At 27.3% G+C, this 15,979-nt stretch overlaps 1 protein-coding gene across 3 annotated transcripts in view; it reads left to right on the top strand.

Moving 5' to 3' along the window:
* The first annotated feature begins 288 nt into the window (after positions 1-288).
* Positions 289-15,979, top strand: part of LOC132924498 (probable nuclear hormone receptor HR38) — a 70,601-nt gene continuing 54,910 nt past the window's right edge. The window contains exon 1 of one of the 3 annotated variants that reach the window (XM_060988858.1): positions 289-554. The gene's annotated coding sequence lies outside the window, so the exon portion shown is untranslated. The other 2 variants (XM_060988859.1, XM_060988857.1) reach the window with 2 other exon arrangements.

The following is a 15,979-nucleotide window of genomic DNA, read 5'->3' as shown; positions in this document are numbered from 1 at the left end:
CATTATACAACGACCGCAGAGCCACAGTGGTCGGGCAACAGTGACGTGTAAAGCCGAGTCCGATCGATATACGGCGCCCCCCGACCTGTAAACAGTGACGTCACGCTTCCACGGCGGCGGCGACGTCGTCTCGTTATGACGTGAAGTCTCCGCCGCCGAGACGTACCGACAGACACCACGCGCCCGTATGGTACACCTCTATAGTACGCGCGGTACGGTATTATTATTATTATTATTATTTTAATAGTAACAGTAATAGTAATAGTAATAATAGTGTCCCGTCAACGTTCCGCATGGCAACACGTCTCGCGCTCCGATCGTCGTCTCAGTCGCCGTCGTCGCGGTACAGTGTGTAAACCGGCACGGCCGAAGAACGACTCCGCAGCCGCCGCCGCCGCCGCCGCCGCCGCCTCCGAGTCTCCGCGCCGTCCGCCGAGAGCACAGACGACGGGCGCGCGCGTCCTGCAGGGGACGACAGTCGTTCGGCGTCTACCGGTCGGCGCCGACGCCGCCGCCACAGCCTCGACGTCGAGACGTTTGCCGCAGCACAAGAGGTGAGTAACGACGGACATGTGATGTCATTATTGTAATGATAATAATAATAATAATAATAATAATAACATACATCAAGCTCTCGCGCGAGGTGCCAACACTCCTCCCAGAACCCCCCTCCCCCCCCCCAAACAAAAAGCTCTAACAGGTACACACACACACACATACATACATAATATTACGTTATATATTAATATTATGCTTTATTTACTGCACTATAATAACAATATTATTGTATATATGTATATATATATTGTATATACCTGTCGCCGCCGTCGACCCCTACCCCGCGCGCCGAATTCGACGCGCTCAAGATTGGTGGGGAGCGGGGAGGGGCGATTTTTTTCGCACCGCGCGAATCCGTATCGCATCGCATCGCCGGCCGCCGCCACCGCGCGCAACAATTTTCACTTCAGTCCGCCGTGTGTTGGTCCGTATCACGTGTCCCCGATCCCGGATTTCGTCGTCGTCGCGTCGACTGTCATTTTTTTTATCGTTCGCGGCGTACACGCGTGTTTGTCGCCTTGTCGGAGATTCCAGAGGTTCGCGTTCGACGATTTTCCCGTCGGAAATATTATATTTTCGTTTTCCCGCGCTTTGCCGCCTCGGCTCCGACGGTTGTTTTTTTTGAATTTTTAAATTTTATTTTCGTCGTCCGATTTACGAACACACGTTTCCGACACTCGCGTACAATAACAACAATAACAATAGTAATTACTAATTAATAATACACATGTAAAAAATAATATATATACATAAATACGCATATTATATCATAATATTGTCGTATAAATAGACGCGACACACCGCAGTACGTACCTATTTGTATTTTCTTTTTGATTTTGTTTGTGTGTGAGTGTATGTGTGTGTGAGAGTTGTGTGTGTGTGTGCGCGCGCGTGCTTAGTGTTTGTTATTTTTTTGTTTTTTACATTTATTCAACATTTTTTTTTTGCACGAAACCATTTATCTCGAACATTATAATGAAGGTATTTATGATGAATTAATATTATTTTTTTCTTTCTTTATCCTTATTAATCACTGTGGGCTGAATTTTTTTATTTTATCTAATTCATTTTTTTTAATCGATGACGTTCACATTGTGTGAGCTCCCTTTATATTTTTATTACCTACGCATGTTGTATTACATTTAGCTACCGGTAAATATGGACAAGTTAAAAATATTTTTTTTTTTAAATATATTTTTCCATTTCATTAAAAATTGTACTGAACGAAAATATTTTTATTATTCGTTAAGACGTTAATTATTTATAATACCTACATACTTTTAACAAGAATAAAATATCACGATTTTATTGAATTACTATTATTTACTTAATTATTTTTTACGTTTAGTATTATTAGTTTTATATATTTGTAAAAATTTAATTTATTAAAAATTGTTGAGTCTAATAGATGTATATGCCATGTAAACCATGTAGGTGGGTAGGTTAAATAGAAGTACAGAGAGAAAACGTCCTTAATTTTTGGCAAAAATTGATAAAACGTAAAATGAAATTCTTTTGACCAGATGTTTATTTTGAATTGTTAAAAAAGCAGATAATCCTGTTTTGTGTTAGTTTTTGTGTAAACCGGTTAAGATGAGCTTGGCTATAATATATATATTTCAATATCTTTATCTCCCTAAAATTCAAATTTTATAGAGATCTATCTTGAACTGTACCAAATACATTTCGTGACCCTGTAAACTACACTCATTAGTAAGATATTTTCCAAACATTTTAAACTTAATTTATTCAAAAGCTGATAATTGAACTTCTTAACATACCGTGTTCACATTATAATATGTATGATTTAAGATAATATTATGTACTATGTGTACACATTTGAATTTTTAAGTACCTACGCCTCTCTAGAAGAAAGTTTATCTAAAATACGTATATTTACAAACGTAGAACAATTGCGATATTTAAATCAATTTTAATTATCTTAATATCATATGTTAAACGAAGCATAATTTTTTGGATAGTTTTTCAGTTTAACGCTATAATTAATTGAAGTAAATCATCACAGGAGTAATCAGTAACATTACCTATTTGATACAAAAAAAAATATACCTAGATAACATTTAAGAAAATATATAATCAATTCATATACATATAATACATTTAAATAAACACATTTTGATTTATGCACGTTAGCTATTTTTCAAATAAAAATATTTACTTAAATTGTTTATAAAAATTGTAGATAATTAAACAATAATAATTTCTAACCTAACCTTATAGCATATAAATTAATTTATTAAAACCATAAAATATTTATATGGGTGATAAAAATGATTTTTATATATAATATATATATATATTAAAATATTTTTAATTTCTGTACTATTATAACTAGTTAATTCAACATTAAAAATATATTTTTTTAATTCACATTCTTGGATATATGTACTATATTATATTATATAATATTATATCTAAACAAATTCAAAGTACTATTGTATTAGTTATAGGCAATAATTTTGGTCATTATTATTATAAAATAAGTATTGTTTCAAATTATAAAAATATTCATTTTGTTTAACCATCATAAATATACATTATTATTATTCAAATAAAAACGTTAATATGAAATCGATAATAATAAATTTATCTACGTAGGTCATTAAGAAACATGATACTAATAAGTATTATAAATGATTATTTTCCGTTTATTGTTTATTTTTTGTTTAAGAATTGAAAATTATATATTTAATTAATCAAACGATATAAATGTATTTTTTATTTTTAGTTTTAACTGATCAGTAAAACTATATTGTTGCTTACATATTTTTTAACCCTATAAAATGTGAAATTGTATTGAATACACTATAAGTATCAATATTTAAACCTAAACAAGATACAACTAGATGGAGTAAAAATGTAAATTATTTAAAATTAAAATAAGATAGTTATTTTCATAGTTATTGTCGTATTTGCCATTCATATTGAGTTAGGTCAGTTTTTAAACAAATTGTTCTTTTTTTGTGTGTGCAATAAACTATAACAACGAAGGCCTTCGTGTGACACAACGTAATTTATGTTCGTAAACTATTCTATATGTGTATGATAAATGTTTTTCAATTCATAACGATGCACAAAACGTAATAATGCAATATGTTTGAATTCATCGTTTTTAACTGCAGTATGACGGTCGATTCTAAAATGCACAGAGAATATTGTTTTAAATGTAATGGTAGATACGATATATAATTGCGGTACAGTAATATACTAATAAAGTAAATGCAATATTATAGGAATGATATTTTGATTATATGGAATAAAAAAAACTTAGTTTTAGATTTAAATAGTTTTATTAAGATGAAACATCGCATTAATTAACTGTAGTATAAGACATAATTAAAATTAGGAGTAAAAAATTTTTTAATAGTATTTTTAGTTTCACATCTAAAACTTATAATATTTTATTAAATTATTAGATATGATTATATCATCTCATTTTGAATAATCGTATACAAATTATTTTTTAATCCTTATAGAATAATATAGATTATAATAAGTACACATAAAATAATATATTATGTAGTAGAATTCATAACAATATATTATTAATTTGTAACTTTGAATTCTGCTGCACTTATAAAATTCAAGAACATGACGGCTTACAATATTATAGTTTGTAAAAATATGTTATTAAAAAACATGTATAAAGTTATAAAAGAGGTTTCTTTTTTTTGTTTTCAAAATGATTAACTGGCAATTGCCATATATTTGACTATATAAAACTCCGGGAATTAAAATGAGATTCCAGTTTGCCCACGTGAAATTGCATAAAAAATTATTTATGCCCAATTTCTCGTAGTCTTGCGAGTATAATAATTCCGTGACCACAGATATATTTCAGAATTTAGACACACATTTATATTATATTAATTCATCCATTGTTGCATCCTACACATTGCACTGATTTAAAAAAGATACAGGTGTGCGTGTACAGTGTATAGATACATGGCTAATTCAGTAGAAACATTTATTCGTTATTTTGTATATTAACAATACGATTAAAAAAAAATGTATCTACGTTTAATATGTTACCTCTTCTTCAGCAGATGGAGCCCATATTTGAATCACCTATTTGCATAATACATTAAATTACACAAATAAACCAGTATGGTGAATATACCCAGTTATAATTATTACAAAGTTTTGTTTTTGTTAAATTGCTCAGTTATTTTTCGAAAGCCACTTGTAATATGTAAATATTAATTCAACCTATGTTTAGATTTTTAACGGATTTTGGTGCGAGAGATTCTAGTAATAGTATATAATATAATAATATGTTGACGCCAAATTTAGATATATCGATAGAAATTTGCATAATGTATAAAATAGTCAATAAACATTTGACGACAGAAAAATGCGCTCGGTTAACGTTACGTAGGTATTGCCTGCATATTTACGAATACAATAATAATAATAATAAATATCAACAAAGTAGGTATCGATTCACGAAATATTTTTCATAACAATGGACAAAAATAAAATATAATAAAGACGTAATATCTTTCGTTTCTTTAAAATAAATACATATTATAATACAAGTTTTATTTTATTTTTTCAAAAATGTACAACTACGTATGTACAATAATATCCATATATGTTATACAGAACATATACAATGTTCGATCTATATACCTATACTGAGTACTGGCCAAAACGAGTTTGTGATTTATTTATTTTCGTTTATTCTATAATATTTGCGTAAGTATATAAAATGAAAGAAAAAATGATACGTACAATAAAAAGATGATGTTCTTACACATCAGCGGACTTAACTGAAACAAATTCAAAAAAAGAAGCCAATAACAATAATAATTTATATATAGGTATAAAATATAATACCAATGTATAACACTACTCTGTGAGGAAAATATCATGCTATTTCCCATCAAATATATTTTCTATACCAATTACGTATCATAACAAATGGACGTACATATAACTTTATTTTTTACTGACCTCGCAGTCAAAATATTAATTATTAAGCACAGAAGAGTTTCCAAAATAACGGTATATTTTATCCTCAACGGTACCTAAACATTTTGCAATACGGTTTGGATAAAAAAAATTAATTATGCATGCATGTAAATTATTCAATTAAAATTGAATGAATAAAAAGTAGAATTCTTCCAAAAATTTAGTGACATTTATTAATAAAACAAAACATTGACCATATCGATTGATGTTACTCAGATGTTAGTGATATTATACTGCTGTATAGTAAAAATAATATTTATATACCTACACTGTTAAGTATAAAACTTATATTTTCATATATTTAACATAATTTTTGTTAGCTCCCGTGATTTAATTCAGTGTTAATCACGTAATATTTTATTATTAAAAACATAAGTATATTAATTGTCGATAATAAGTCTTCAGTAGGTACATCTACTGGATTATTTACTAAATTTTTAAATGAAGGATTAATTACAATTAATTTTTTTTATTATATACTTTATATAAATGTACCTATTAGTTAATTGCAGTAAAAAATCGTATGAAATCAAATAATTTTTAATATTATGAATAAAATACACAGATTAAATCTGGCTTTTTGATTTTGTGCAGAAGCATTTTACGTAAAGTAAAAAAATTACACAAACAACTGAACTATATGTGAAGTACTGGATATGTTTCATTAGCACATACATTTAAAAAAAAAATTCAACGCGTATTTTTATCAAATTTACGGACACGCAGCCACAATATTATTACATGAACTATAACTGCAAGTACTATTTTAGAAAAATATGTCTATAGTAGAAATATTCAGATATGTGCACCGTATACAAAATTTCATAAAACCAATGACAAAAATAAACACACAGTAGTCCCGTAAAAACTTTGATGATTTTTGTTTTTGGCATTTTTGCTACATCAAAAACTTATCGTGCTCGATCTCAAGCCTTTATATATTTTATATATAATGTACATATGATGGGCTTTATATAATATACGGTTCTTCTGAGACAAATGCGATACATCTCTTTCTACATATAGGTTGGCGATTGTGCTTTTGATATATTTCACAGTCAACTCCCCAATGAAACAATTTTATAAGCTCATAAAATGGTTTTGACAACTTGTCTTGCACACACACACACACACACCCCAACACTATACGGACAATTGTTTTTATGCCTACCAGTGTCACGATCAGATGGAATCAAAAGATGTAATGATTCCCAAACAGGAGAATATATTTTTGTTAAATGTTAACGTATTTTTGATAAATTTATTCTTCTACCCCCTCAAGTATTCGAAGTTGAAAATATTCCGCGTTCACATATTTTTATATCCAAGAAAAATGTTTGGGTTAACTGAAAAGGAAAATTCAGATGTCATTGTCACATTTCGTGAAAATATGCATATTTAGTGAATAAGGGTAAGGTTATCTGACTGCGATAGTGAATACAGATAATAAAACTCATCTGTTACTATACGTATACCAATATAATATACATAATGCATATCACTATAAAATTCCATAAGCAATTAGGACCAATCACAAAAATGTTCCCTCCGATTCCCTTAAGATAATTCACCACGAGCCTATTATGGGAGAAGGGGGGTGTCTCATTAAAAATTTCGTTCCCGGGCCAAAATGCTGAAGTTACGGCACCCCGCCACTGTACATATTAAACGGTTGTCGCCAGCCTGAGTCGCGAGGGTCGACTCGAGCATCGTCTATATATATTTATGTGTGTGTGTGTATGTGTGTGCGTTTTTTAACGGTTGACGATTTGGATTACGACAACATTAGATAGAGTGCAACGCCGTATACTTATTTTTAAATTCTTGTAGAGTATAGTTCGTGGTGACAGAAGCTTGATCGTAGATCACTTGCATCTGTATTATAATTTATAACGATTGATGTGTTATATTTTTGTATCATAATATAAGATCTGTACGTCATTATTGACTACTTTTCTACTATGTTATTATATTATATTTTACGAGAAATACCATCGCTGTTGTATTATAACCTAATTATAATTTATATAACGCCATAATATTATTCAAGTATCCGTGTTCACCTATAAACGAAAAACTGTTGCATTTTTTCGCTACGGCTTTTTGGAGTTCAAGTTAAAATTTTTAACACCAACCGTATATAAAAGCTTTTTTTGATGTATAATATATCACAACTGTAATATACGTCAGTGATTTCATTGCTATGACATTCCAATTTGCACTTCAGTCTTGATTAGATGATTTCACGAATGTTTCGACGGTTTTATGTCACGCGATTTTACTTTTTGAAACGCATTGCAGTTTCAAATATATTATACGTGTATAAACAATAAATTTAATATTCCTATATAATATTTATTAATATAAATTCCCCATAGTTAATTAATTACTTATAATAAACAGAATATAACTGAAATTTTGACATTAGTGTGGTGAAACTAGAATTGTTTTACTATTAAAATTATTATACTTTTGTGTATTATACTTTGTGATTTTTTTATAATTTTTAATTTTTTTTGACTAAATTATATTTACTATAAAGTTATACTTGGTATAAAGTTGTCTAATAAATAAGTTGGTTTTTAGCTAAATACATGATATTTTGGTTAAAACATCTTAAGGATCAGATACTGACAGATAATATATTATCGCTTTAAATATTCGAGACTTTTCAAATTAAATATTATCTTTGAAAATTATTAAACAATACTAGGTAAATACAAATTATATTTAAGCTTATATTACTAACTACTAAAAGAACTATATTATAATATAATCGTTTAAAAAATGAAGACAATATTCGTTTCGTATAGAGATCTTATATATTACATTTTGTAACATAAATTAATGTATATATATAGAATATTTATGAGGTATCTAACTATATGAGCATGAATTAGGTACAAACACTACAAACAACTTAATTCGTATTGTTATGATTAAATATTAGTTTCATTTATCAAGTTTTCAGCCCACAGTAAAATGTAGATTTATTTTTATTTTGTAACCCGTTGAAAATTTTTAAACTTGCATGCTATTATAAATATCGTATTTAGTATTTAGTATTATAAATGGCATACATCTAGTTCCGTAATAGTTTTATGCAATAAAAATAAAAATTCTATTTTGAAAAGACCAAATCTGAAAAAAAAACCATTTTATTTTCATTATAGCTTGTTATTTCTTTGTTGATTTAAGTATAAGCTATGGTGAGTTATAAATTACATTTTTATAAATAATTTTTTTATTGTATTTTATGTATATACCTGATTATTTGATTATTAGTACTTATTAATCAAACATTTATAAATGTGACCACAGACCATTATTTTTCATAGGTGTAAACATGTCCTGTTACAAAATACTATAAAATGAATACTCATTAAAATCATTACAACATTAATATAATATGTAAAGCAATACTAAAACATTATTTATTACGTGTATATTGTATCAATATACATTTTGTTGAACCTTCAAATAATTTTCGTATGTTTTTAAAATATATTGTACCTATTATTGTTTTTATTGTATACTGTTAATCTGAAAAAAATATCAAAATATTTCAATAAAAAAGAAGTACGTAAATGACATTATGTTTAATAGATACATAAAAAAATAAACATATTCAAATAATTATTTTGATTTTATTTTGTAGAACGAAAAATAAAATCAACTTCAATAATACAATTAGTAATATTCTAATACCAAATTTTACTACTATCCGTGAACTGTAATAAACATTCCTACCTTACCTTTTTGTTTTCCTCGCACATTAACCAAATTTGTTTAAAAGCTATAAAAACTAGGAATTTTAATTTGATCTACTTTATCTTTTACCGATATTTGTTGTCTAAATATCTTTTACTCTATATTATATTCTCTGGTACGTTTAGTATTAGAATACAATTTATCGTATGGTGTGCATTCTTGTCTTACTATATTGAAAAAATTAAAACGGTACAATGAAGATTTTTGTGCTCCATTGGTTTTAAAAAAATATCAAATATATCAAATTATAAAAACTACTACATTATTATAAACGATATTCAAAATATTCTTAATCGTAGTAAAAAAGCTGATACATCCTTTCACTATAAATTAATTAGTGGTAAAATTACTTGTTCTTCTCTTTTAGAACGCATTTCTTTCAATATTTCTCAATATTACATCATGTCCTACTTTTTACATCAAAACTCACCGTACTAATTAAAGGTATAATAATTCCTTTGATAGATTTTTGAGGCTGGGAAATTAATCCATACTTGACTTCATTCATTTGTAAGTATTTACTGTTTATTATGAATTAATCGGTTTCGTAATTATTCTTATATCTTTTTTTAAGTTTTAATTGTAGTTAGCTAATCTAGTTATTATATTTAATATTTTTAAAGTATACCAGTATATGTTATTTTTTATATATATTAATGTAAACTTGGGCTAACTTTGGCGTTTATTTCAATAAAATAAAAATATATTAACAGCATTGTAGTAATATCAATAAATAATTTTCTTTAAGGTATAATATTTCTAATATTTCGTATTGATTATTAATTGTATACCTCCATCTACACTGAAATATATATTACATATTGTTATTATTGATTTGTTGAGTTTATATTATGTTAATTTGCTTTTTTCTTAAACTTTATAACTATTGTTATTAATAAATGGAAAAGAAAAAATTTAGAAAGGCCAATATTTTTGATATTTTTTTCCAAGAATTCTCAAGTAAATCGTGTTCAATAACACATTTTATTGTGAAACATAATTCATAAATGATAAAATTTGCTTATCTATAGTGTAGTATAATAAATAAATAGTTAGACCAGTTAGGGATATCTAAAGGACCAACATTTTGCCCTCGCACAGACATTATATCTGGAGCTCCATGTGTTTTAAAAACGAAATGAACACAATCCATAAAATAAATCCGTAAAATCAACGTTAAGGTAAATTTATTACCTACATATTATAGGTTAAATAAAATCAGGATTAATTACTGCAGTCACTTGCAGAAACGAACAATATTTTTAAATACTACGTTTGTTAAATTCTATCTTTTATTTACCATTTAGTAATTTTAATAACTAAATGCTAAATATTTTTCATTTTAGATTCTAAACGGATTGATGAAAATATATTAATTTTACAATGAAATGTGTTCGTATCTTTTTTTAACCTAATCTTGATATTTAACTCACTTCAGGGAGGAAAGGGAGTCAAATGTAAAAATTCCAATAAATATCTTAATAATCCAGAAAATGTTTAAAAAGATTATGAAAAACTCGGAATATTTATAAAACGCTAATTTTAAGTAAATTCCGTTAGTAATTTTTTATTGGTAAAATATATAATATTAAAATGAATACTTTGAATTTTTAATTAATATAAGTGGCGGTCCTAGACAAATTTCAGGGGGAATATTTTTTACCTTAAGTACAATCCTCAAAAATAGAAGTCATAAAAAAAAAATAGTTTGTTAAATTTAAAAATGTATTTCATGTAATATTACTAAATAATAGTCCGTTTCATTGATATTTTCCCGCTTTGTTACCATAATTATTAATCATAAAATAATGTAAAACATAGATATTAGATACATTATCAGGTTTTTGTTGTAATATAATATAGTCCTAGCGGGGCGATCCACCCATTCCCTCCGGTAGAACCGCCACTGACTAATATTTATAAAAATATATAATAGTATTTTTCTATACATATAGATAAGTATACTTTTAAAAATATTTTTGCTCTTTTTAGATATTTATAAGTATTTGAAATTTTCTATTTAAAAAAAAATGGTTCACTTAACAAATTGATAAAAATGTTTACGCTCGACTAAAAGCTTGAAAATTTAATAATATTTTTTCTTTTCAGAATAATATAAAAAGAACTTTGAGCGTATTTACACTTTAATTTTTTATAAGTTTTGAATTTAAAATGTTAACAATATTGTTTGCCTCTTTGGTCAATCTTAAAAGTATTTTGTCCATCACCGATAGCCATTATATTAAATTACGATTCCTATTGAGTTTATTAAATGCGCAAATAAACTACGATATACGAATTACGAATATAATATCAATAATAACTTAGAGCGAAACGTGCAATTACTCGTGATTAATTTTGAGACATTTGAATAAAAAATCCATGAACCCTTTTGCGCACATTGTAAGGTATATCCATCGGCTATTATAGGTACCTACGTTATGTATAAAAGACCACGCTAAGTTGATTTCAGGATTTGCAGAGATTTTATTTTATACTCACACTTCCAAGAAAAAGAAAGTTTGTTATGAATAATGTTGAGTTTATTGTTTAAAATGTAAGATTTAGATAATTTGTTATATAGACAATATAGATATTCATAAAAAATTTAACCATGTATTTATAGTGTTATAACCATTTAATATAATATATAGGTAAATTATATTTATTTTTCTCATTTTAAATGTATTAAAAATAATATTGAAGATATGTTTAAATTCATAACTTTTTACTAAATTGGAGACAATGGTGTAAATTAAGTTGATAAAAATATACGTTTGAAATTTCTACGTATTGATATAAAATTATGAAATAATGGTGTCTTATATATAAGTACAAAACATTAGTTTGAATTCCAAAATAATTTTTGGATTACTATTAATGGATCATACACACTTAATATGTGCCCTTGTATCTGGACCGCCTGGACCACTTCACATACCAAACTTACATATAAGTGTAATGTCATTTACTAGTGCTCCATTATATAAGTTTAAAACACTATATCGTTAAAAATAAAAGTTTGCATTTGCACAACTATATGAATATAAGACATGGTTTGAAATTTGTATGCACTCAAATTATAGTGACCTGCAGCCACGCTTTATGATACCATACTAATACAGGTTAAACACCACATCTCGTCATAAAAAGCTTACAAATTAATTTACTAAGTTATTATATAAATAACCTGTAAAAAATAACTACTATTTCCTACACATCAATATTTAAAAGTAATTTTTAACCTTTCTTTATAATTTTAGGTTTACATCCACTGTAATATTACCATATAAAGTGCTATACACAACTTTTTTCTAATATTTAATATATATACATACATCACTTTACCAAAAGTCTATGGCTAATAAATAATCAGTATATCTTAAACCAAGCCTGTAACTATAAAACATTTCTTTTATTTCATATCGTGTTTCGTTTATAGGTATTATTAGTAAATAAAAATGTGAAGAAAGTCCGAAAGGAGGAATGGTCACTTAAATATAATCTCGTGGTGCATAAGTATTCGCCGAGTGCATGCAAACGCGCTACGCGTACCTATACTAACTACACGTAGGCTACATACGCATTACCACGGGCAACGTTTTTGCGTTCATTGACTTTTGACGGAAAACAGACGAGAGTGGAGAAGAGAAGAGAAAAAAAGAATATAAATAAAAAAAAAATAAATAAATAAATCGTTGCGTCGTCGTTTGGCATACGTCGATGGCGACGGTGCAGATGCGCCGACAAACACCTCATGTTCAAATCGTCGTCATATGCTCTATAGTGGAAAAAAAGGCAAAAGAAAGAAAAGAAAAGAAAAAGGAAAGACAGGAGAAAAAATCCACCGATAAAAAAGTGACGGTAAGAGGGGAGGATTGGAGGATAGAGACGAAAATAAAAGAACGATTGCGTGCGATCGAGAATCGACGTTAAATCGGTACCGATCTATTTCGGTCTTACTTGACGCGCGCGCGCCCCGATGCACCGCGCCCTGCTGCACCACGCTGCAGATAAATGCATTTGCACTGTGACCGTAAGCTGTGCGCCGGCGGCCACGACCAGTCGGTCAACTCAAAACCCGTGTAGATATATTGTTAAGAGTTACGAGTTACGAGCTATGACTAGGTGTCACGGTAGTACATGTTTATTATTTTTATAATATTACATAAGTACATATGTATACATTATTTCATATTATTTTACTTATATACAGACATATTACACTATTACAGTTACTTATAAGTTATTACAATACATGTGTTCGTGGACTTCAAATGTATCAAAATTCTTTATTTCCAAATATTAATTTCGTATAAAATTATAATTATATAAACACTTTAAACATGTTATTTTATTTACTATTCGCTAACCAACGAGCCTGTGTCTGAAAATAATATGAGAGCCTTAATACAATTCTATTGGTTTTAATGTAAATCACGTACAATTTACCTCAGAATAATATTTCTGATAAAATTCGAGTCGCTGGTATTGTGCACTTAAATCTGTATATAATGCATACGAAAGGGTTGACTACAAGATATCCAAACCACCGTAATATTTTCTATATGAGTGTGTGGATGAAACTTATTCATAGATATCTAAAGTAGTATTAAAATATGTTAATACACCTTTATATATAGGTATTGATACTGTATGTATACATGATTTTAAATACAATCTAAAAAAATTAGTATTTTTTGATTTAACTATTTCGTCAACACATTGAGTAATTTTTAAAACCGCTATAGCTAATATGGAATAAGAAATAATAGTACATATTATATTATAATATAAAGGATGTATTTAAAAAAAAATGAAATAATTATTGTTTTAAATAAATTGAAACCTAGGCGGTAAATTAAAAAAATTAAAATTTTAAATATTGTTATTATTTAGAGTATTGCCATTTTCCAATAATTAAATAATACTTAATCTAACTATATTATAAACTCGTATTTTTAATAAAAATTCAATTATCAAATTTTGTTTATGAATATTACATTGTAATGGTTTAGTTTATATTGTGTAACCTACCAATTTATATTTTACATTTCATTAAACTAAAATAATTAGGTTCATAAAATCGTTATAATATGAATTCAAAAAGTTTTTTTTTATATATTCATTGAAATATTTCATAAAAGGTTTTATAATTTTAAATTTTGCGAAACTTTCAGACTCTATCTTTATATTATTGTCAATTATAATTAACAGCTAGGTATAGTATTCGACAAGAGACAAGAGTGATTTTTTTTTTTTTTATTGTTGTCATTATTTATCTACGATCGTGTAACTAGTTCAAACTTTTTAATCGATTTTCTCATATCAGGAGTTCACACAAAAGAACAAAACTAAAAACTTATAAATACAATTAAAATTAAAAATAAAAATTCGTTCAATCGGACAACTATATCAAATTTTCGTTAAAATGATTGAATTCTAGAGTCTACGAATTTGGCGATAATTTATCAGTCACGAGTAAATTACACAGATACTCATTTGACTCACTATACGCGTACTCATACACATGTATACACTGATATTATTACATTGTCTGTAAAGTATATTATTAATAACATATGCTGTGCGTAGATAAATATATATATATATATATATATATATATATATACATGTACAATGTACATTCAGTAGTATTTATCTTACCCTCGAATCTATATATTATGATTAATATCTCAGACTGCAGTTGGCAAATGAGTTTCTTCTCTTCTATTTCTTATGGATAGGTACATCCCATAACGGACCTTTTACCACAGTTATACACTTATTATATCCAGTGAATGATTTAGAATCGTCTGGGTAGCCCGAAATGAAATCACTTCTTGGACTAAACGACTTTTAAATTTGGAATCTACCAAATTAATATAATATAGACCGTATTTTATAGAGAAGCGTATATATGAAAAACCGAACTTTATAGATATTTTTGATCCACAATCTAAAATCGCTACTATACAGAGATGACTGATTTTGAATGATTATTTTAACTTGATTCAAATTGTAAAATTGAAATTATATAGATAATCATTTAAAAAAATGTGAAAACATAAGCAATTGTAATTATCTAGACGAATTTAAAAAAATGTATTCTTATAATAGTTACTTCAAATAATTTAAAATTATTATTTATTTGTCAATTAAAAAATTTACCGAGCTATTGACTGTATTTCAAATCATTTATGACGAATTGCATGGACATTAACAATCACTTAACATTTAATAAATAAATAGTGAGAGCTAGTATCCTTTATATTTGATTTAGTGGTTTACGATTGGTCCATTAATTATGTTCTAGTGATTAATCAGTTTTTTATTCAACTCGGCATCTATATAGTTAATTTGTATATTATATTATGCTAAAATAAAATAACATACACATTTTATTTGTGCAAAATTTTAAGTTATTATACATTTTTACAGTAATTTATTAATAATATATTTTCATTTCGTTTTCTTCTTTTAGTTGCGTCTAAAAATAGTAAAAATACACATAATACAATGAAATTATATAAATATATTGTTAGAAAAATAAGTAACTGAACTTATATATATAACACATAAGTTGTAACTATTGACTCCAAACGCGTTTAAATATTATATTATGTAAAATACATACAATAAATTGCGAAAATTT

The sequence above is a fragment of the Rhopalosiphum padi genome, chromosome 3, assembly GCF_020882245.1.
Source record: "Rhopalosiphum padi isolate XX-2018 chromosome 3, ASM2088224v1, whole genome shotgun sequence".
NCBI classification, from domain to species: domain Eukaryota; kingdom Metazoa; phylum Arthropoda; class Insecta; order Hemiptera; family Aphididae; genus Rhopalosiphum; species Rhopalosiphum padi.
This window is presented reverse-complemented; position numbering and strand designations above follow the sequence as displayed.